General features: G+C 42.1%; 1 protein-coding gene across 7 annotated transcripts in view; it reads left to right on the top strand.

Moving 5' to 3' along the window:
• The window catches only part of LOC145356936 (plasma membrane calcium-transporting ATPase 1-like), a 259,985-nt gene that overhangs the window by 14,616 nt on the left and 221,796 nt on the right, over positions 1 to 23,573 (top strand). The window contains exon 1 of one of the 7 annotated variants that reach the window (XM_080209942.1): positions 891 to 970. The exons of the other annotated variants lie outside the window; for them this stretch is intronic. The gene's annotated coding sequence lies outside the window, so the exon portion shown is untranslated. Of the gene's footprint in view, positions 1 to 890; positions 971 to 23,573 lie in introns of those variants that run through there. 7 annotated transcript variants of the gene reach the window in all.

The raw sequence follows: 23,573 nt of genomic DNA, 5'->3' as shown, positions 1-23,573 counted from the left end.
TTTGCCTTTTGGAAGTAATATGTTATAAAATAAATTACCAAATGGCCTGAATTGCACAGAGTAATGGAGCATCAAGAAAGGCCATGCCAGGTTAGCGGTTAAAAGTCTGACAACACCAGGTTTAAGTCCAACCGATTTATTTGGTAGTAAACTCACAAGCTTTTGGGGTTTGTTCCTTCGTCAGGTGAATGGAGAACTTGCGTTTACTATCAAATAAACCGGTTGGACTTAAACCTGGTGTTGTCAGACTTTTTACTGTGTTTACCCCAGTCCAACGCTGGCATATCCACATCAAGGTTAGCAGTTCAGCATCTCTTATCTGGGGCGATGGCAGTAGAGGCCTCATCATTCAAACGGATTGACTGCATTGGCTTCTATGGATCCCCTCATGATTGAAGAGTCTGAGATTGGCATGGGCATCCACAGAACTGACAGTTCATGTTGGTGCTTGGGAGGACTTTTGCAGATGCAGGGAATATCAGATATTGCGAGTTTGACGTGGGTGGTTCTCGCCTTTTAATTGAACCAAATTTCAGTGCCTGCCTGCATGTAAGCCAGTCAGCTGCAGTATTTTCCCAAGAGGGGTTTGCTTGCAATGCAGAAGTTTAAGCTTTTTTATGGTGTCAACTTCATGTAATTTGTCCCAAGACAGTTTCCATTAAAGGTCTGTTCTCAGATCATGTCGACATCTATCTAGACAGACATAGAAGGCTTGCCCATATATGTAGAATTTTGAGAGATTATCTCCATGCTGTTGAACCCAGCATGTTAAAGGATCTCAGCCGTTGTGCTTTTTTTTGCTGTCCAGTTCAAATGACGAACCTCCAGTGTCTTTGGAGGAAAAGCTCGAGAGCTTGCAATAGCCCCAGGATTCTGTGCCATGCAGCCTGGTAAAGTTTGACGTTCGTCTTCAGCTTAATACCATGTTGCTACCATGATTCAGCGGTTGACTATCGGGGCTGCTTTCTAGGTACGTACATCAATACCTTCAACAATTGTGACAAAGCTAGAGAGTGCATGACCAGGGTATGAGAATTTTTATCTCCGAACTAAATTGAGCAATGCCGTGGGAGATCTGCAGATGCATTCTAAGGATGCTGTGAGTTCACTAAAATTGCAGTGATGTTCGTCATATTGAGTAGAAACATCTGTCCCTTTATTGATATTTATCTTTAATGTCAATTTTAGGAAAATAATTGTATTTATAAATTCTACTGAGGTATTACTCTGGATGTATTGGAGATCTCTTGCAATCAGCCATAGTAATCAATCTAAATTGCCTGTAGTAATTAATCTGAAGTAACCACACATTCTGCAAAAAAAAACCTTTGGTTTTATTCTGGAATTGTTTTGCGTCTTTAATTTTTGCCCTGTCTTAATTTTATTAAATTGTACAGTATGTGGCACAGTTAGCACTGCTGCCTCACAGTGCCAGGGACCTGGGTTCAATTCCTGGCTTGGGTGACTGTCTATCTGTGTGAAGTCTGCATGTTCTCCCCATGTCTGTGTGGGTTTCCTCCCCCAGTCTAAAAGCTGATTAGGTGTATTGGCCATGTTAAATTCTCCCTCATTGTAGGTGCCGGAATGTGGTGACTGAGGGATTTTCACAGTAATTTAATTGTGGCGTTAATCTAAGCCTACTTGTGACAATAAATAAACTTTTAAGTATCTTGCCTCTGCAGAGTGGGTAACTTGCCCTCTCTCTGCTCTCTGCTATTGATACCATTGCAGAGCATGCTGAGAGAGATCAGACTGAGGTGATGCTTTTTTTAAAGCACAGCTATCCCCTCTTTCTCTCGGCCCAGCCCAACCCCCACCTTTTTTCCCCTAGGATTTACCATACAATGCCACTACTGGCCTTGCTGTCCTTGCATTCTCATTATATGAATCTCCTATTCTGTCCCTTTTTCATTGTAAAAAGTCTGACAACACCAGGTTTTAGTCCAACCTATTTATTTGATAATATAATATATTTGATAATATAATGGAGTATATTATCAAATAAATAGGTTGGACTAAAACCTGGTGTTGTCAGACTTTTTACTGTGTTTACGCCAGTCCAACGCCAGCATACCCACATCATGACCTTTTTCATTGCACAGCTTGTTGCGTGTGTGTCCTTGTTCGATGGATGCAATTAAGCAACAAATTTGTAACTTTCCACTAAGCGCTTGCATTTAAAGGTGGATATATTGTTAAGGCAACCAAACAGCGAAGCAGCAAGGATGTTGCATGGTTGCAGCATTTTAAAATCCAAGCATCTGTTCTATAAGAGCCTGCTGGGTAGGGAGTTGTAATGCTATAATTCAATCACTAGAGTTCTATTGACACTTTTAACATTGTCAGGGCCCTTTGATTGCCAGCCATTTAAGAACAATGTGTAACAAGTTTTTGGCACTCCAAAGTCCATTTAAACAGCTCCTGTCGTCTTTAGGACAGTTTTTTTTTTCTCTGTTTAGATTCTTACAGTTCATAACAACATGCTGACCTCAGTCTGTACATGACTTGAAACACTCAACTCCTTTTTTGTTTCAACTCGTAATCTAACCTAGAATCATACATAGTGCAGAAGGAGGCCATTTGGTCCATTTGAGCCTGCACCCACAACAATCACTATCCCTCTAACCCCATCTAGTTAATCTGCCCCCACCCCCCCACTCTTGACACCAGAAGGCAATTTACCATGGCCAACCAACCTAACTTGCACATTTTTCTAGTTCAGGCAGAAACCAGAGGAAATCCTCACAGCTCCAGGGACCGTTTCCTCCCACAGTTCGATTTGATGTGCAGGTTAGGTGGGTTGGCTATGCTAAATTGCCCCATAATGTCACAAGATGTGTGGGTTAGATGGATTAGCATGGTAAATGTGTGGGGTTATAGGGTTAGGGCAAGGCAGAGGGCCTGGGCAAGATACTTTGTCAGAGATCCAGCCTAGACTCAATGGGCTGCATGGCCTCTTCACTGCAGAGATTCTATGAATGTGTTAAGATGGAGTTGGCACTGTGCTAGTGGTGTTTGTTCACTTTTTTCTATTATTAGCTGAGGTACAACAAGCAAGTGGGTGTGGTCAGATCTTGGCAGGATGTGCCATTTTATTATTGTTTGCATGTAGCTCTCTCCCTGCAGCACTCACTGAACTCCTTCTACTAATTATGTTCACCTCCATCTGTGCGGCTTTATCTACAAGTGGTTATAAATGTCTTCAAGCTACTTATTGTGTCTGTCACATTGTGAAGTGTGAACATGATATGGGGTTGCCAGTGTGTAAATTTGGAGGCTAAATGCAGTGGCGGTTTATCTGTGCCTTATTTAAGGCTAAACCCACCTTTAATTCCTGCAGAACTGCCTTTGCATAGAATTAAACCATTGTCCTTTTATATTGTTAATGTACAACATTCGGATGTGATCTAATAACTTGGCAGTTGATCTGCAGTGCAAGCACAAAATAGTAATCAAGGTGGGGGGAAATCAGTGAAGAAACATAGAATTAACTTTCTGCACCTTCAAGATTTCAACTCTGCGTGCATGAGTAATTTCTCCCCCAACATGATTTGTATTATTTAATTACTCCAAGCCATCCCTAGATCCTTGCAGGTTACTGTTCTGCTAATGCATTAAATACTCTTGGGTTACTATAATTACTTTACTGTTGCTAAAGACTTGAGTTTCTGTGTCAAACCTCTTGCTCTTCAGTAATTAAACTGATGGAATGTGCGCAGACTTGATACTAGAGTTATCTTTATTCTATGGATCTGAATTAAAGATTCTAACTGAGGATGAAACTGGACGGTGACCAGGACAAATAATGTTCTGCACTGAGCTCCATGTTCACATTCAGCATGTCTACATGCCTGTCATATGTGCAATTTGCAAAGTTGTTTCAACTGTTCCTCCCTTTTGACCACCAAGTCTAACACTAACCTCCTAAATCTCCCTCCACCATGCTTTCACTGCTCATCATTCCTTATTCATTGCAGGGGCAGAATCTTGGTGTTCTCTACCCAATACTCTTGCTGGGGTATCCTGACCATAAGGGGTAGAGTGACTAAAAGAAAAGGCCCATCAGCAGCATCTTTAGGGGAGGCGGTGATCTCATGGTATTATTGCAATACTGTTCATCCAGAAACCCGAGTAAAGTTCTGGGGACCCAGGTTCGAATCTTGCCATGACAGATGGTCGAATTTGAATTCAATAAAAATCCAAAATTAAGAATCTACCTTGTCGATTGTTGGAAAATCCCATCTCTCTCACTCACTGATGTTTAGAGAAGGGAATCTGCTGCTTTTACCTGGTCTGGCCTACTTGTAACTCCCAGAACCGTAGCAATGTTGACTCTCAGCTGCTCTCTGAAATGGCCTAGCAAGCCACTCAGTTCATGGGAGGTTAGTGCTGGGTAACAAAGGCTGGCCAAGCCAATGACACCTCCATCTATGAACAAATTTAAAAAATCTTGGAACGAACTAGGAAGAGGTAATAAAAGCAGCTTTGCCCTGCATCATCTGCATCTCGGGGACAGAATAAAGTAGCCAGTTTATTGACCTGAATGACTTGTGCATTTGGTCAGCTTTGGCTCAGCAGTGGATGGCGATAGCCATTCAACTACCAAATACATAAAATAGTCGTGCAGTTTTTTTAGTTTTGGTTTTGCACTAAGCAAGTGACAATGTCATTAACTTACACAAATCACAGTAACAAATGTAAACCAGTTTTGAGTCAATGGACTTCCTAGAGCAAAAAATACTGGATTTTGTGAAATCTGCATTATGCCTGTGTTATCCCTATGCTGCATCTATGGAACAGTAGTCATGCTTAGTCTTATAGCACTGCTTCATGTCCATGTTAAGCTCCTGGCCCTATCTGCCAGTTCCTGGTTTGCCTTTAGTCTACCTTTCTTCAAGACTAGTGCTGTATTGCACATTTAGGCTTTGGCTCTCCACCTTGCAGAATAATTAAGAAAAGGCTTTGTAGTGCAACGTTGCTTACCTGAGATTCTTCCATACTAGTGGAAGAATATCTAAATAAAGTTGCATGCTGTGTGGCATCCCATCTTGTTGATCCCAAATTGGGCAGCACAGTGGTTAGCATTAGCTACTTCACAGCACCCAGAGACCTGTGTTTAATTCCCAGCTTGGGTCACTGTCTGTGTGGAGTTTGCATGTTCTCCCTGTTGTCTGGCTGCCTGGGTTTCCTCTGGGGTGCTCACACCCCAAAGATGTGCAGGTTAGGTGGATTGGCTGTTCTAAATTCTCCCTCAGTGTACCCAAACAGGTGCAGGAGTGTGGTGGCTAGAGGATTTTCACAGTAACTTCATAGTGTAATCTTTCTTCTGACACTAATAAATTTTTTAAACTTTATTTATGGATCACAAGTCAGACTTGCATTAACTCTGCAACGAAGTTGCTGTGAAATTCCCCTGGTCGACACATTCCAGCACCTTTTTTGGTCAATACACCTAACCAGCTCGTCTTGGGAGGAAACCGGAGCGCCTGGAGGAAACACACAAACACAGGGAGAACATACAAAATCCACAGTGACCCAAGGTGGGAACCAAACCCTGGTCTCTGGCACTGTGTGAGGCAGCAGTGCTAACCACCATGCCACCCCTTTAAATTGGGGATAGTTTCCTTGTATTACTTGGTGCTGCTGGTTTGATTTAACAAATTTTATTTATGTAGTGCCTTTAACTTAATGTCCCAGGGTGCTTCACATAAGCAATACAAAGCATAGTATGACATTGAGCCGTAGAAGAATATACAGGCCAGAGTTTTCTGGTCATTCACGCCTGCTGCAACTGAGGACAGGGAATTTGATGCTCAGCCAAACCCCCTTTCGCTGCAGCAGGAACAGAGAATCCCGCTGGCTGGCAAAGGCTGGAAAATTCCAGCCGTAGGGTCGGATGACCAAAAAAGTGGTCAGAGGTAGGTTTGAAGTGTGCAGCGCGGAGAAGTATACTGCCTGGGCCTAGGCAACTGAAAACATGGCCACCAGTAATGGAACAATTGGGAATGTACAGGAAGCCAGAACTAAAGGGTAACAAATATCTTGAGGAATGTGGCACCAGATTTATAGGGAGAGGTTGGCCTGGCTAGGACTTATTCCTTGGAAATTAGATGAATGAGGGGTAACCTTAGAGGTGCCTCAAATCATGAGGACCATTACTAGGATGAATGCACATGGTCTCTTTTTCAGGGAAGGGGAATTGGGGCTTGGGTTTAAGATGAGAGGGGAAAGATTTAAAAGGGATCTGAGGGGCAACTTCATGCAGAGAGTGGTGCGTGTATGGAATGAGCTGCTTGAGAAAGTGGTTGAGGCAGGTTCAATAGCAACATTAAAAAGGATTTGGATAAGTACGTGGATGGGGAAAGCATTAGAGGGATGTGGGCCAAATGTGAGCAATTGGAATTCTCTGGGAGAGCAGAGACATGTTGGGCCAAAGGACCTGTTTTTGTGCTGTATTGCTGTATGACTTGAGATTAGAGATTGGGAGGGGCGAGAGCCTGGAGGAATCTGTAAATGCAGATGAAAATTTTCAAAGTTATGGCACAAGTTGACCAGGGGCCAGTGTAGGTCAGCAATGACCAGGGGTGACGGGGAAACAGAGTTTAAGACACTGGCAGCAGTGTTTTAGATGACCTCAAGTTTACGGCAGGTAGTCTGAGGGAGGCTAGCCAGGAGTGCATTGGAACAGCCGAGACTCGATGGAACTAAAGAGATCGCAATGGGAAAAGGCTGCTTATTCTGCTAGATTTGCACTTGGGTTTTGAAAAAAAAAATGTGAGGATAAGTTGTACAGCCACGGGGCTTTACAATAACTTGAAAAACCCAGCTTTGCATTTCCCAAGTCAGCAAGGAAACATCTGGTGTGAGAAGCTGCTGATCACAGTCTCAGCTATGTAGAATGCATCCAGTCTAAAACTGACACTTTACCTCACAATTCGAGTGTCACAGTAAAAGATTGGGCTGTGTTCTCTGCGTTAAACTAGCGGAAGTTGTTTAGCGGGGAAGTTAGTTTGAATGTAAACTTGTCAAATTGAGGAATTGCTGCTTTCAATTTAAAATGAAAATGTGTAACTGTTCTTGGCTTAAACTTTGAATGTGAACCCAACAGTGGGAAGTTCAGCCCCAGAGGTGAAACATTTGCATTTAGGCCTAACAAAGTGAGGAAATTTGCATTCGTTCAGTTTTTGATACCAAGTGTGTTCAAGTGCCATGTGTACTTCTGAAGGAGAGAGTTCATCTGTGCACATTCTGTTCTGAGATGTTACAGAACATTCTTCTCTCTGAACACAGTTCTTTTAAAGGAAACTGGTACACTCTTGAAAGCAAGCATTGTAATTATGAAAAAGGATTGTCACTTCTGGGGATGAGTCCTTGAGACTTTTTTTGTCTAACCTTGATCTATGTTTTCTGCCAATTCCAGACTTTTACCAATGGGTGGCGTTCTCGCAAATAAGACCAAGTCCTCTTGCTATGGAGGGAGTGGAAAGAACATAAGAAATAGGAGCAGGAGTAGGCCATCTGGCCCTTTGAGCCTGCCCCGCCATTCAATAAGATCATGGCTGATCTGTCATGGCTCAGTTCCACTTTCCCGCCCTCTCCCCATAACCCTTAATCCCCTCTCTTATCAAAAACCCATCAACCCGCTTCTTAAAAATATTTAGCGAGGCAGCCTCCACCACTTCAACGGGCAGAGAATACCAGAGATTCACCACCCTTTGAGTGAAGAAGTTCCTCCTCAACTCCGTTCTAAACCGCCCCCCCCCCCCCCCCTTTATCTTGAGGCTGTGCCCCCTAGTCCTACTGTCTTTTTTGAGCGGGAAGAGTCTCTCCACCTCTATCCTATCCATCCCATTCATCATCTTATACGTCTCAATGAGATCTCCCCTCATTCTTCTAAACTCTAACGAGTACAAGCCTAGTTTATTCAGCCTCTCCTCATAGCTCAACCCCCTCAACTCCGGTATCAGCCTAGTAAACCTCCTCTGCACTGCACTCCCTCCAAGGCCAAAATATCAAAAAATACCAAAAAAGAAGGTTCACAGGACTGTTTCCTGGGATGGCAGGACTGATGTATGAAGGGAGATTGAGTTGGTTAGGATTATATTCACTGGAATTTAGAAGAATGAGAAGGGATCTCATAGAAACCTACAAAATTCTAACAGGACTAGACCGGTTAGATGCAGGAAGGCTTTTCCTTATTTGGGGCTGTCTGGAACCAGGGTCATAGTCTAAGGATATGGGGTAAACCTTTTAGGACTGAGATGAGAAATTTCTTCACCCAGAGTGATAAGCCTGTGGAATTTGCTCCCACAGAGTAGTTGAGGCCAAAACATTGTGTTTTCATAGAATTAAATATCGCTCTTGGGGCAAAGGGGACCAAAGGATATGGATTGAAGGTGGGATCAGGTTGAGTTGGCTGACCATAATGAATGGTGCAACAAGTTCAAAGGGCCGATTTTAGTCTACTCCTGCTCGTATATTCTTTGTTTCTGAGTCCAGAATGCTGTAAAGTACCTCAATGGAAGATGTTCCTCCAGCATGTGTTGGGCTTCACTGGAACATTGTAGCAAGTGGAGGACAGAAATAAAAGTGAGAGCAAGATCGTGAATTGAAAGAGCAAGTGACTGGAACGTTGGAGGTTGTGCTCGTGGACTGAGCAGAGGTCTTCCACAAAGTAGTTGCCGAGTCTGTGGCACCTGGATGGAGTGTTTGAGGCACTGGGCAGTGATGGGAACTAAAGAGGAAAGTTGCATAAGGAAGTGCAGTGGGAAGATGATGTGACTGGGGGCTGATAAAGGTCTGAACCAGGATGTCATGGAGCAAACGATCCAGTCAATATTGACGGAAGGGAAAATGTGTTTGGTGGCATCTTTGTTGGAGGTAGTGGAAATAATGGAGGATAATCCCTTTGAATATGGAGATTACTGGGGTGGAAAATGAAGCTCTGGGGAGGAGGAGAAAGGGATGGGTAACAATGTGGGAAATGGATTGGATATGGGTGGTTGGGTCATTGAATTTATTCAAGACCGTATTAGTTGTATAGATAAGGGACCATGGAGGGGCAGACAGCAATGTTGAATGGGCCACAATTCCAGTCAGCCAGGATCTTAAATGTAAAAACCTTCTCAAAGGGCTGAATGCTCTATGCTTGCTATGTATATTGCTCAAATCTTGATAGAATTCTATCTGGTATATCTCCTGTACAAAGTTTTAAGAATTAGCCATGTAATATAGATCCAGAGTCTTGCATAATCCAGACGAAGCAGAGGTGGCGATTTCCCTTCCTCCAAGCCAGTAGAGAATTAGTTGAGGTTTTTAATTGATTATCAGATTTATTGAATGGCAGGATTTGACCTCCCAACTCCCTGTGATGCTTGTGTGCCACTTTAACCATGGTTTCCCATTTGGGGCATCACGTTGGCACTGCTGCCTCACAGCCAAGGGACCTGGGTTCGATTCATGGTTTGGGTCGCTGTCTTGTGGAGTTTGCACATTCTGCCCATGTCTGCATGGGTTTCCTCCCACCGTCCAAAGATGTGCGGATTAGGTGAATTAGTCATGCTAAATTCTCCCTCAGTGTACCCAAAACGGGCACCAGAGTGTGGTGAGTAGGGGATTTTCCCTAAGTTAAGTCCAGCATGAATATAAGCTGACTTGTGACTAATAAATAAACTTTATCTATTTGTTTTCCATTATTTCTGAATTGAATAGAATGTTCTGAGTTGGATTTGGCATGTGGTTGTGTGAAGGTTTTAAAAAAAAGGCCTTACTTTGGCAGCTGGGGGAAATGTTGGTCTACCGATCCAGTTTCATTCATTCACTTCCTTTGCTACAAATGTGTGCGCGTATTTGAAGTTGAATGGTTGGTTGCAGTTTTATCAGCTGATCCTTTTTTTGAAAAAGGAGCCCTTGAGTCCTTTTGGGGTGGTATGGCAGCCTTGACATCATGGATCATTTAAACTCTGCCTTAGTTGGTATTTACATTGCTGCTTCTGAAAATAGGTCAAATTTCACATTCACTGATTTGCATTTCAGAAGTTTGAGTTGTTTGTTCTTTGCTCACAAAATAAAGAAAATTTCAGCACAGGAACAGACCCGTCTGCTTTCCAAGCTTGCACTGACCATGCTACCTGACTTAACGAAAACCCCCTACCCTTCCGAAGACCATATCCCTCTATTCCCATCCTACTCAAGTATTTGTTCAGATGCCTCTTAAAACTCACTATCATATTTGCTTCCACTACCTACCCCGGCAACAAGTTCCAGGCACCCACCACTCTGTATAAAAACACTTGCCTTGCACATTTCTTTAAACCTTGCCTCTTGCACCTATGCCCCCTGGTAATCAGCTCTTCCACCCTGGGAAAAAGCTTCTGACGACCCACTCTGTCCACACCTCTCGTAATCTTTAGACTTCTATCAGGTTGCCTCTCAGCCTCTGTCATTCCAGTGAGAACAAACCAAGTTTTTCCAACCTCTCCTCATTCTGGTAAATCTTTTCTGTACCCTCTCCAAAGTATCCGTATCCTCCTTGTAGTGTGGCGACCAGAATTGAACACTATATTCCAAGTGCGGCCTAACTAAAGTTCTGTAAAGCTGCAACATGACTTGCCAATTTTTAAACTCAGTGCTCTGGCCAATGAAGGCAAGCATGTCGTGTGCTGCCTTGACTACGTTCTCCATCTGCATTGCCACTTTCAGTGACCTGTGTAGCTGTACACACAGAACCCTCTGCCTACCAATACGCTGAAGGGTTGTGCCATTTACTGTGTATTTCTTATCTGTATTAAACCTTCCAAAAATGTGTTGCCTCTCACTTGTCTGGATTAAACTCCATCTGCTATCTCTCCACCCAAGTCTCCAACCAATCTATATCCTGCTGTATCCTCTGATAATCCTGATCACTATCCGCAAATCCACCAACCTTTGTGTCGTCCGCGAACTTACTAATCAACCAGTTACATTTTCCTCCAAATCAATTATAGATTACAAACAGCAAAGGTCTCAGCACTGATCCCTGAGGAACGCCACTTGATGCAGCCTTCCACTGCTACCCTCCATCGTCTTTGACCAAGCCAGTTCTGTATCCACCTTGTCAGCTCACCTCTGAACCCATGTGACTTTACCTTCTGCACCAGTCTGCCATGAGGGACCTTGTCAAAGACTTTACTGAAGTCCATACATGTCCAATTGAACATTTTACTTGCAGCAAGTGTAAATCCTGTGGAGGGGGAAAAAGGTAGGAAATTACATCCAGTGTTTCATTTCTTTTAAAATTCCTTCTCCCCCTTCCCTGCCTTGTTGCCTGTTATGTTGCCCAGGCCTCAGCAATGTAATCGGATGGCTTTTAAAAAAAGTCAGATTGGATATACACCCTGGTTCCCGACGAGCCAAAATCATCATGTAAAATGTGGAAATGGACTCTTGGCTTGATTAGCTATAGAACAGTGTGTGTCAGAAGGTGAGAGCAGATATGTGCCCTCTGGGGAAGACATGGGGCTTTATTCCTGACTGGTATTGTTGACTGAGGATAACCAACCCTTCCTATTGAGTTATTGCAGCCCTCAGCATTATGGAACAGATTTGACCATATGGCAGTGTTTTGTTCAAGTTGCATTGCTTTTAATATGCACAAGTGATTGTGCTTTTTAAAAATAGCAATTGTGTTCAAATCGCAATGAAGTATTTGGCATGCTGTTCCTGCTGTTAATTCAGACAGGAATTGCTGCTGATTTGTTCCTTCAGGATGTTTTTACCTTGGGTTCTTTTTCGCAGTTTCCAGATTAGGTTATCTTGTTGGAAGTATTGGTCTTGTGTAAGTTAATCATCTAAACTTTTTTTTATAATGGCCCGTCTGTGAGTGTGTATTTAAAAACCACATCCTAATGAAATTTTCAGAATTGGATTCTGATTAACACAAATTATAGTATTCCTGCTTCCCTATTTCCCAGTGGTTGGCACTGCTGCCTCTCAGCACCAGGGACCCAGATTCAGTTCCTGGCTTGGGTTATGGTCTGCATGTTCTCCCCATATCTACATGGGTTTCCTCCAAGTGCTCTGGTTTCCTCCCACAGTCCGAAGATGTGCTGGTTAGGTGCATTGGCTGTGCTAAATTCTGTGTATCCGAACAGGCGCCTGTGGTAACTAGGGGATTTTCACAGTAACTTCATTGCAGTGTTAATGTAAGCCTACTTGTTGTGCTAATAAATAAACTTAACTTTTCCATGCCCCTTGATTTTTTTTTTTAAATCTTGTCAAAGTGGATGTTTTTCAAATGAAACCAAGGAACACAATGTCTAAATTAAGCATCAGTGTCTAATAATAGTATGGAATCCTTGGGTCACAGGTTGACTCAAATTTGAACACAATTGAGATGAAATCCTGATTTCAGGATCTGTATTTAACAATACTAGAAGTAGTCAGATTAGATCCCACGGTTGCACTTGGTCTCCCTGCTACTTTGCAGCCTTTTTTTAATGGGGACCTCTCTTAACGTGACACAAGGACTATGTGCATGATGTACTTATTGTCCATCATTTTTTTTTGGTTTGGCTCAAACCTGCAACACAATAGTTAGAGGACCAAGTTGTTCTTGGTGAATATGAAGTTTCCAAAGTTGTATTCTATCTCAAAGTTGTAGCAAGATGTTGGTTGTTCCAGCGCTAGAAATGGCCCATTAATTAACTTTATAATCTCTTTTGAAAATCTCCTTTTAAAGTCTAGGATGCTTTTCCGCACACCTTGAGCGTGAACATAGTTGTTTTTGTTTGAGCTTGGAGGGGACACTGACATTTTCAGCTCTTCACTTCAAAAATAAGAGATGCTATCATTTTTAAGAAAACAAAAACAGGAAATGCTAGAAATATACATCCGGTCAGGCAGCCTCTGTGGAGAGAACAGAGTTAACGTTTTTGGGTGTGCCCTTTCCATCCATACCAGAAACTGTAACTCTGTTCTCAACTGTGGGGTACATGCTGCTTTGTCACCCCTTCAACTTTCATACTAACTGTTCCTTTTATTTGCAGTGAAATACTACTGAAACCTTTTTAGCAAATCTTGGAAAAATCTATTAGTGGCAATGCTAAAGCTCCCAAGTGGGTTACGGGATTAAACTTTCCCTGGCAGTGTGACATCAGTTGTGGCATGATGTATTCTGTCTGACACAGGAGAAAGCTGTTACCTGATTTTGTCTCATTCAGTGATACTGTGAAAAGTTTGACTGCACTGATCGCCCTTTAAATGTTGATATTTTCCTAATTGGAAGGAGGTGGGGAGAGAGTGTGCATATTTGGAGTTGGCAAGACTTCGTACTTCACAACTAGGGATTGTGTTTAGATACAGGAAAGATGAAGTAATAAAATGATAGTTCCTGGGAATACAGGATGGGTTGGTGCTTTTGTGGAAACGGGACTTGTGTTGAGGAAATGCAAACTTTGCTCAACTGCAGAAAGTAACCCATATGTCAGACAACTTGCATGTTGTTTCTGTTGAGTTGCATCCAAAGGTAATGTATTCATTATTACCAAAAGTGTTTTTAAAAAGAGAAATGTCCAACTACAGAACTTGTCAAGATAAAAAAGAACTATCCATAATATTTTAAAAATACTGTTCAGCAGGTGTTTTCTGTAATACATTTCCAGGAGAGAGATATTGAAGTTTAAGTTGAGTTGCTCATCTTCAATTTCTCCAGCAACCAGGAAATTTGTCTACAAATTGCTTCAGATTTCTCTTCCCAATCACTGTTCTTCAAGTGTCATTTTGGCTTATTTAGTAGGATATTCATGTCTGAATCAAAAGATTGTGGGTCCAATTTCAGCACTTGAATGCATAATGCAGGCTGGCACTTGGGCGCATCTTTGAGTATTGCATTGTTGAAGATGTTGGACTTCAGACATGCCATTAATCCGAGGCATTTCTGGCAGCACCAGTACTTAGCAAGTGTCAGCCTGGATGACTTTCTCAGATCCTGGAGCCAGGCTTGAACCTACAATCCTCCGTCTCTGAGCATCCAACTGGTGAGTCAATCTACCACTTTGCCTGCCAGAAATGGGTGCTTAGCTGTTTCTTCGAGCCTCTGGGACCAACTTGGTTGGGTTAGTAGAACATCCTGAGCCAGAAGGTTATGGGTTTGTATCGCATTCTAGCATCTGAAAACCCAAGTGATCAGGGTGGTGACAGAGTCTTCTAATAGTCCATCTTACAAAATACTTTAAATGAAGCTCCTTCCCTGTGTTTGAGGGTTATCATCTTGTGAAAGCAATGATGAGATTCTGTATAAATACAAGCTACTTTTTTAGGAGGAGGAGGATATTTGTACTTGTTTTTAAATAAACAACATATTTATCTTATGAAGTATTAGCTTTGACGTTTGCATCAACCACAAATAAAATGTCATTCCCTGCAATATTGTGAAGATTTTGTCCAAATATTCCTTGGAAAGATCAATGACTTTTGAGAAGCTCAGTATAGGGGGTTGCTGATCCCTTAAAGATGAACACTGCTGGCCTTGCCAATTATGCTCCCATTCCATGAATGAATTCCAGTAAAACACTGGGAATGGACAATCTGTATCAATCTCTTGGCTACATAATGGAACCTTTTCAACGGTTTCGTCAGTGTCGTGTATGGGTGGCACAGTGGTTAGCACTGCTGCCTCTGTGTCAGGGACCCAGGTTCAGTTCCTGGCTTGGGTGTGTGTGTGGAATTTGCACGTTCTCCATGTGTCTGTGTGGGTTTCTTGCCACAGTCCAAAGACGTACTGGTTATGTGCATTGGCCATGCTAAAATTCTACTGCGGTGTACCCAAGCAGGCACCAGAGTGTGGCGACTAGAGAATTTTCATTAACTTCTTTGTCCTTTGACAGAACCTTTTTAAGCTTGCACTTTCTACCACCTGGAAGGACAATGGCAGTAGATGCAAGAATGTTGCTAGTTCCCTTCTGAACCCCATGCCATGTTGGGCATGGTGATGGTGGGCTGAAAGTCTTGTTTGTGCTTTCTGACTCTTATGACCATCCTGACTCTGAACTATATTACTGCTCTTTCTCTGCAGTAGGGTTGAAAACCTGGAACTCCTGAACAGCGCTGCAATTTGTACCTATGTTATAGGCTGCAGTCATTCAAGAATGCTGTTCACCATTACCTTCTCTAGGGAAATTGGGGGATGGCAACAAATGCTGGTCTTGCATATCCTGTAAAATAAGTCTTGTTACCTTTGCCGATTTAAGTTACCCATATAAATATTGGCCGATTTTAGATTTTTTAATTCAAAGAACAACACAGCACAGGAAACAGGCTCTTCGGCCCTACAAGCCCACACCGCCACTTTAACATCCAGTCAGTGCCTCATTCCAATCCTCCTCCTACCCATGACCTTTGTCTACGACTCTTCGACTCCACAAAAGTGTGCAAATTTAGAGAATTTATGCCCACCCACAGTGCTGCTAGGGAGGAGTTCCAGGATTCTGACCCAGTGCTGCGGAGTAACTTGATTCTGGAGAGACAATGATGTAGGAGTTGTTGCCAGTGCGACTGACTGGGGTGGCACAGCGGTTAGCACTGCTGCCTCACAGCAAAAGGACCCAGGTTCAATTCCCAGCTTAGGTCTCTGTCTATGTTGAGTTTGTGCACTTTCCCTGTGCCTGTGTGGATTTCCACAGGATGCTCCAGTTTCCTCCCACAATCCAAAGATGTGTTGGTTGGGTGAACTGGCCAGGCTAAATTCTCCCTCAGTGCACCTGAACAGACGCCAGAATGTGGCAACTAGGGAATTTTCACAGTAACTTCATTGCAGTGTGAACGTAGGCCTACTTGTGATGAATAAATAATCTTTAGAACTTAGTCACTGAGACACCGCTTGATTTGCATCCAGCTACAAGCTCCAAAAGCAGTGGATTAGGGTTTTCTTAGGGGTATGAACATTGTTGTATCAACTGGGAGACTGGTGGCTCAAGATCAGCAGTTATAATGTCGGTTATGGGAGAGAGAAAGAGAGAGCAATGAAGGAGATCCCTTGGGTTAATGATGAAATGCAAAAGATTTGCACAAAAATCCTGGGGAGGGAGTAGCCTGTTGCTGGTGAACTGTTTGGGGAATTTTTTTGTTTGCAAGGCTGGGCCTGATGCATAAAGTTAATATATACTTTAAATTACAGTTGCTTTTTATATCACTCTTCAGTATGAGAGAAGATTGAAAGGTTTTCGTGATTTTTTTTATGCTGCAGGACATTGCAGCTGTTTGCCTGAGTCAAAGCAATGCATGGGATGTGGTCTGTTTTTCCATAAGCATCAATCCTGGCAATATGTATAATTTCCCCCCAAGGAACGTGCGGTGAGTGTTGAGGGAACTGAGGTTTTAGTTTGCTTTTTTGTGAAATTGATGCTTAAATGTGTCTCAAATCCGGTAAATTATAAGGAGTGAGAAAAAACAGGAAGTTTGCCATTTACATGTCAAATGAGCTGAAATTTCATTACTGACTTTTTTCCTTTGAAGAAGGCGTTTCCTTGGATAAGTAGTATTTCAAGAGAAGGAACTGTACATCGCATTTTTTAATTATCTGTGGGACATAACATCGCTAGCTGGCCAGAACTTATTGCCCATCCCCAGTTGCCCTTGAACTGAGTGGCTTGCTGGGCCATTTCAGAGGGCAGCTGAGAGTCAGCCGCATTGCTGTGGCTCTGGAGTTGCACATAGGCCAAACCAGGTAAAGATGGCAGATTTCCTTCCTTGAAGGACATTAAACAACCAGATGGTTATTTCTGCCAATTCACAATGATTTCATGGTCATCAGTGGATTCTTAATTCCAGGTTTTTCTTTTATTGAATTCATATTCCACAATCTGCCATGGTAGGATTCAAGCCCAGGTCCCCAGAATATTAGCTGAGTTTTTGGATTAATTCTCAACCTCCGCAGTTTACTGGGATAGAGAATTGTTTCCACTGACTGGGGGATCTAAAACATGGGGCACAGTCTCAGGATGAGGGAAACTATCATTCCACACAGGAGAAATTTCTTCTTTCAAAACATTGTCAACCTTTGGAATTCTCTAGGCTTGTGCATTTTCCATCACTAACTATTTAAGGTTGAGGTTAGGACGATACTCTGCCTTTTAAGAAATGTAGTTTAATTGTGTATCTCTGCAGGCTTTTCAAATGGGCTCTGGTATTTTATTGCCAAACTGTTTGGAAGCGATGACCTCTAATTGAAGTAATATAAAGGACAACACTGGGCTAATGCAGTCTCCTGGAGTTTTAGTGATCTTTGGGGATTGCTGATTGGGGTTTGATTTGGGAATGGTGGACAGGTCAGGTGATGTCTGTCTGAGGGGGGCAGGGGGCAGTTTTCCACAAAAGTCCAAAACTTTGGTTTCATTTTTCCCAGCTGTTTGGACTTGAAACAGAAAACACTGTCTTGTTTCCCTCTCCCTTGAGTTGGAAATTTTGTCTGAGTTGCCAGCTAGAAGCTGGTGAAGGCAGGCAGTGTCTCTGCTTCCCTCTCCAGAGGTGTGCTGAAAGTTCCAGGACTGGGAAGCCTCAATTTTAATCCTGTGTTTCAAAGGACCAATTTACAGCGGTATTACAAATCTGCAAAAGTCCAGCATCACGTGAGCATACGTTTTGTACCAAGCCTGGAAATAAGTTTGACTTTTGACTTGGAACATCATAGATAGCTAGTGTTAAGGTTTATACTGTATCATGGTTTGTTCTTTTTAGCTGGTAAAAGCAATGTTATTTTTATTTTAACTGTTTATTTAAAAGCTTTGATTAAAAGCTTCCTAGTGAGTTACTTGAATCATACCTGAACTGAAACACCTTTGTGCTCAAAGGTTAAAAAGTTGGGGCCTGGGCTATCTTCATTAAATACCTTGGAGTTTCTGGCCTGGATCATAACATGGTAGACAGATTTTTGGTCTCTGAGAATGAGGGATATAGTGAGCAGATGGAAAATTGGAATTGAAGCTCAAGATCGTCCATGATATTGAAATGGAAGAGCAGGTTCGACAGGCAGTATGATCTTCTCTTGCATTCTTGTGTACAACCTCTGCACAGTGATCACCAATTTTTATGTTATAACCTGGCATCATCATTATTCCCCTATCTTATTCATAAAATGAAGATTAAATTATTTCTGCAAGAGCGGATTGTCCGCGGTGTGATGCACCACCAGCGCCTAGAGATTAAGGAGGGAGGGGGAGAGCAAATATGTTATCTTCCTCTGCTACTGTATCTGCAACAGGGGTTGTGGCCTGTCAGATTGAAGACAGTCTGACGCGATTGGTTTTTGTAGCGCCGAGCTATTAAAATAAATCCAACAGGCGCCTGAGAGTTAGCTGAAATCGGAGATGTGCAGTATAGAGAAACTTCCATTCTTGCTTGGTGTGTAAATACATGTGGTATGCAGTTGGGCCAGTCTGTTTGCTTTCCTGTGTTACTATTGGCAAGGATTATTCTCCAAAATAAAAGGAGACCTGCTGTTTGATTACTGCCCTCATTGTTAGTGAAGCATCTACATAACCTCAACATTTTCTTTGTATGAAATGCTTTGAAATCCAGTCTTTTTTTATTTGTTGCTCACAACTGTTAGAACTTTCTTGAAGTGCTTTCACACTTCAAGATGACTTTCTCTGTCTTCCACATTTAATGTTTTGTGTATAGGTATCTTCAACTTGGCTGAGCTATCTTTTCTTGACTGTTTTGTGTTAGCTCAACAAACATTACTTGAGGGTTGTTAAACCTTCTGATAACATTACCACTAACCTCTCTTTGGACAACATTGTTTTAATCCCTATTATGTGTAGCATTGGAATTAATGTTGACTTATTCTTCGGAGACACCAGGGCACATCTAAATAATACATCAATAGTGCATCAAATTGAATGGATTTTACTAATGAGAAGATGGAACCTCGAAACTATCTGCTGAAAATGTTAATGTATTGGATAGTGAGCAAAGGCTTGCCAGTAGAAACCACTGGTTTGTTTTTTCTCGTGGCTCTGCTGCCTGCGTGCGCATGCGTCCTCTCTCTCTTCCCCTCTTTCTCTTTCCCCTCTCTTTTCTCTTTTTTTTCCTCTGTCTCTCTTTCCTCTTTTTTTCCCCTCAATGTTACCTTTTTTGTCCTCCTTTGGTTCCCACTATAGGCATATGATCTCGGTTTAGGGTTTCATAGCTGCTCACAGGAGGTAAATTTGGTTGGAGAAGGGAGGAAGGCGTTAGTCCTTATTCATGCCTTTTAAATGTGATTTGTGAAAACAGTGGCAGGCAACTCTACCCCCTCGCTCTGCTCTGCTGCCCCTCCCCCTGACAATGACCTTTCCTTGGATATTCAAACTGAAGCCTGACATTCCAAAATCAGTCTTCCTCTATCTCTCTTGCATCCTTGTGTACAACCTCTGTGCAATGATCACCAATTCTTTATGTTGCAACCTGGCATCATTATTCCTCTATATTGATTCATAAAATGGAGACTAATTTAGTTTCTACAAGAATGGATTGCCCTTATTGTGATATATCACCAACACCTATAATTAGATGAAGGAGCAGTGCTCCGAAAGCTCGTGATTCTAAATAAAATCTGTTGGACTTTAACCTGGTGTTGTATGACTACTCACTGTGCCCACTCCAGTCCAATGTAGGCATCTCCCACCTCATGCCGAGAGATGAGGGTTGTTATGTTCTGCATCTTCTTATTTGTCTTTTTATCAATCGAAAAACTAAGTTGGTTAATGATTTTTCACTTGTCTTTGTGCACAAAGTAGTCTTCATGATGGTGGATGGATGGTTTGAGGGAGACGGGGGACGTGGTTGGAGAAGCATTTTGAGCTTTCAAAGGCCGATGAGGTGAAGTTGTAGAAGAGGGAATTCCAGAGACAGGAACATCTTGGTTGAAAGAGTGACTACTATTGGTGCAGTTGAGGGAGTCTGGACCAAATGGTTCAAACTAATTGATAACCCAAAGGACAAAACTACCCAGACGCAGATGCCCTAAGTTTACTCAGCTCTACAGTCATGTTAAACATATATGATCCCTCAAAGTAACTGATTAAATAGTTGTGGAGAAGTGGCTTGTGTGACTGTTACATTTGCATTTGAACTTGTTTGCAAAGCTTTTCTTAGATTTCAAATTTGGATTTGAGCTTCAAATACATGCAAATCAGAATTGTTTATAGTCATGTACGTTCATCAGGTAACTCTGGCATCAGAGCACAATTTCCAGCCTCCAGTCATTTCACTTTTGGCTATCCTCCTAGGCTTGGATTTTCACAGTTCTTGGCTGTGCTATTTAAATGGACTATTTTTACAGTAGCAGAACTCTGCTTCTGGGGTAACAACTGGCCAAATTTTTTCACTTGACATTTTTCACCAACTTATCATTTTAAGTCTGGGACAATTGCATCATGCTAGTAGTATGGACCCTTGCCGACCCAAACACCTGACCCCTCCCAGATGAAGCAAGAAATCTGGCTGTATCTATGATATGTAAGTGTTTGTGTGTTTACATTTTTGACTACTTTTGCACCAGAGCCAAGAAGCTTTCCTGTAAATCCGAAGTCTTCAACCAGTTGCCAAGGAGTCTCCGTCCACTTCACTTCGGTTTGCGGGCCAATTTACATTGACATTTTAGCACTGATATGTAACAAAAAATGCTTAACGCCCATCCAGTTATTGGGGTCCTTAAAGTAATTTTGGTCCTGCTGCAATGTTTTGTGTAATTTGATAAAATGTCTGTTAAACCTATAACCATGTTGTGCACTATTTTAAAATAGTGATGTCTGATGACCACTGTTTGAAAGATGTAATACAAGTTCAATTTCTCCTTCCACTCCACAGAAGGACAGATCTATTGATTTTATGGTTAATGTCATTTTCTGAACAGTTTGATATCTTTTCATAAATAACTCTTAATAAATATGCTTGTCCTGTCAAAAGGGTGAATATAAATATTAGGTACCTTTTTTATTTTATAAATTTTGCATGATATTACAGCACTGCAATATTTCTGGACGAGGTCAGTGGGTTATTGTATTCTGAGCTGCAATTTAGGCAGAATCTGGGCAAACCTCCTGGTGAGTTCAGACCATATATAAAACAAAAACCTCCAAGGTGGCACTGTGAAATGATCCAAGAAACTTTGGGTTTTCTGACTGGCAAGTTTCCTCAAACGTGTGCTTTTCCAGTTTTCTAACCATAGACGTCCAAGAGCGATTCCTGAGATTGCAAGATGGCCTTCAAAATTTGTACCTCTTAATTAAGCCAGTAGCCATCTCAGATCTGCCCAATGATCATTGAGCAAGAAGCATACATTTATTTGATCCTCAATTACAGTTAATTACCTTGAATAACACGATGCACTACATTTTGGGTGTGGGTTACAAACTGCAGTGTAAGTGGTGTTAAAATGGGGTCCCATCCTTTCTAGTAGATCTAAAAGATTGTGGCCCAATCCAAAGAGCCAGGGATATCTCCTGGTATCATGGCTAATCTTCTCACCATATCACCAAAAACTGGGGAAGGCGATGGCCCAGTGGTATTATAGCTGAATTTCTGGATTAATAGTCTAGCAAATGTTCTGGGGACCTGGGTTCAAATCCCACCATGGTGGAATTTGAATTCAATAAAAAAGAAATCTGGAATTAATAATCTACTGATGACCATAAAACCGTAGTCGATTGTCGTAAAGATCCATCTAGTTCACTAATGGCCTTTAGGGAAGGAAATCTACCATTCCTACCTCGTCAGGCCTACAAATGACTCCAGAGTCACAGCAATGTGGTTAACTCTCGACTGTCCTCAGGCAGCTAGAGATGGGTAATAAATGCTGGCTAGCCAGTGATGCCCAAGTCCCACGAATGAATTTAAGGAAAAAACAGTAACTAGTTACTTGTGGGATGTGGTTGTGTGCAGAATGGGTGCTTCTTTCATGATGGCTTTTGCGATGGCCTAGTGGTATTATTGCTAGACTATTAATCCCTGAACTCAACTAATGTTCTGGGGACGTGGGTTCACATCCCACTAGGGCAGATGGTTAAATTTGAATTCAATAAAAAACAATCTGGAATTAAGAATCTACCTAATTGATTTTCGGAAATATCTATCTAGTTCACTAAAGTCCTTTTTTAGGAAAGGAAGTCTGTTCTTACCTGATCTGGGCCTACATGTGACTCCAGAGCAATGTGGTTGACTCTCAACTGCCTTGTGATGTGGCCTAGCAAGCCACTCAATTGTATCAGCGATTTCAAGAAGGCAGTTCACCACCATCTGGGCAATAAATGCTGGCTAGCCAGCAAGGTCCATGTCCCATGGCAGAATAAAAGAAAAATTGATGATCCTGGCACTTTAAGAACAATTCCATGTTTGAATAGGAGATATTTGAACATGGTCAGGTGGATCTTTCATCTGAAGGACGGTGTCTCAGACAATAAAGCACTGTCTGTACTGGATGTAGCCTTGCATTTAAGCTGCTTTTTGTATCGGGTGTTGTGTCAATGGTTCCTGCTGCATGTGTCTTTTACCAGCAGTGTTGGCTCAGAAATGAGCTTCCAGGTTTGCTGCAGCTGATGCCTAGAAGACCCATTTATGGTATTTTCATGGCTGCCAACCTTTGAAAATATGTTCTGTTCATGTTATCACCACTAGCTTGCAAAATGTGTTTTCCTGGAGCCAGTAGCACTGCATTAAACACTTTACAAAAGCAAATGGAACTGAAATCCTGGCCTGTGTGGCAAATCCAGTAATACTCCAGTGCTGTTGGAGAAAATCTCTGCTTATTGGATGACTCCTTGGAATGGGAGGGTTTGTCCAAAAATCCGTAGTTGAACCTCCCAAGGTAAGACCATAAGACATAGGAGCAGAATTAGGCTACTTCGCCCATCGAGTCTGCTCCACCATTCAATCATGTCTGTTTGTTTTTCTCCCATCATTCTCCTGCCTTTTCTCCATAACCCCTGATCCCCTTATTAATCAAGAACCTATCTATTTCTGTCTTAAAGACACGCAATGACCTGGCCTCCACAGCCTTCTATGGCAAAAAGCTCCACAAATTCACCGCTTTCTAGCTGAAGAAATTCCTTCATCTGTGTTTTAAAGGATTGCCCTTTGCCCTGAGGTTGTGTCCTCTGGTTCTAGTTTTTTTCTATAGTGGAAACATCCTCTGCACGTCCACTCTATCCAAGCCTCTCAGTATCCTATAAGTTTCAATAAGATCCCACATCATCCTTTTAAACTCCAAGTACAGACCCAGAGTCCTCAACAGTTCCTCATATGATAAGCTCTTCACTTTAGGGATCATTCTTGTGAACCTCCTCTGGACCCTTTCCAAGGCCAGCACATCGTTGGATATGGAGCCCAAAAATGCTTGCAATACTCCAAATTGAGTCTGACCAGTAAGTGTAATCCTGATGTTGCTGTCATTCTCCCCAGAAAGAATTAGCGTGATTGGAGGTGTTTGTCATGACCGTAGTGTGGCTGTCATGCAACATTGTGTGAATAACTCATCTCTTGGCCATTTCAATATGGCAAATTAATCCAAATGAATATGCTTTGCCAAAGCAAATAACTTAATTGCATTAATTCTGCAA

Source organism: Carcharhinus amblyrhynchos, chromosome 22, assembly GCF_965287045.1.
Source record: "Carcharhinus amblyrhynchos chromosome 22, sCarAmb.v2.hapA, whole genome shotgun sequence".
Taxonomy (NCBI): Eukaryota; Metazoa; Chordata; class Chondrichthyes; order Carcharhiniformes; family Carcharhinidae; genus Carcharhinus; species Carcharhinus amblyrhynchos.
This window is presented reverse-complemented; position numbering and strand designations above follow the sequence as displayed.